A 959-nucleotide genomic window follows, 5' to 3' on the forward strand; every position below is an offset into this window, starting at 1 on the left:
CACAGCACCTTATCTATTTGTCTGTACTATCTACCATTGTTTGCAGGCACATTTCATTCTTGTATGCACATTTTAGCTAATGCAAAAGCAATTATATATTTCCTTTAAATAGTTTTCATTCTTGTTAATTCAGCTCTTGGCTGAACAATTATACACTCGTGTGAGTTCATTTACCTTACATAAGCAATTATGATTGCCAAAGTAACACTGCTTTACCTATATCCCACACCCTTCAAGCCACTCATCATCCTGACTTAGAAATATACTGACACTCCTTAACTATCACTGGTTCAAAATCCAGGAACTCCACCCAAGGGCACTGAGGGTCAACCTACAGCACACACACTGCAGTGGTTCAAGAAGGCAGCCCACTACCACCTATTCAAAGGTAACTAGGTATGAACAATAATGCTGGCCCAGCAGCGACACCCACATCCCCTACAGTTTTGTTTTCCATAATCACAGATGAGCAGGGATTTCCTACAACTGTAGATTAAAGTAATTGCTTTGAATCCAGTCTCCATTGCAATAGCAGGTGAAGCCAGTCTGGACAATCTTGGTGTCAGATTTGACTCTGAGAGGAGCTTCGAGCCTCACAGGGCTGTTCTCCCTGAGACTGAGCCGTTCCATTTTGAATTGCCCGCGATCCAAAGACTCGTGCATCGTTGCCGGTCATGCCGCGCCTGCGCACCGACACATTAGCCGATAGAGGCGCGCCTGCGCACCGATACTTTAGCCGGTAGAGGCGCGCCTGCGCATCGATACTTTAGCCGGTAGAGGCGCGCCTGCGCACCGATACTTTAGCCGGTAGAGGCGCGCCTGCGCACCACCCCAGGCCGCTAATCTCACGTCTGCGCGATGACATCGCATCCGGCCGTACTGCGCCTGCGCATCGACAACAGGTCGATCATCCCACGCCTCCGCAATGACACCGCCGCCGGTTGTACCGAGCGACAAAC

The 959-nt window shown here is 49.4% G+C and overlaps 1 long non-coding RNA gene across 1 annotated transcript in view; it reads right to left on the minus strand.

Annotated features, from left to right (window-relative positions):
* The window catches only part of LOC122546619, a 2,642-nt gene extending 2,075 nt beyond the window's left edge, over window positions 1-567 (minus strand). Inside the window, exon 1 of the long non-coding RNA XR_006310775.1 lies at window positions 434-567. This is a non-coding gene — a long non-coding RNA (uncharacterized LOC122546619). The remainder of the gene's footprint in view (window positions 1-433) is intronic.
* Between the last annotated feature and the right edge of the window lie 392 nt (window positions 568-959).

The sequence above is a fragment of the Chiloscyllium plagiosum genome, unplaced genomic scaffold (genome assembly GCF_004010195.1).
Source record: "Chiloscyllium plagiosum isolate BGI_BamShark_2017 unplaced genomic scaffold, ASM401019v2 scaf_7438, whole genome shotgun sequence".
Taxonomy (NCBI): Eukaryota; Metazoa; Chordata; class Chondrichthyes; order Orectolobiformes; family Hemiscylliidae; genus Chiloscyllium; species Chiloscyllium plagiosum.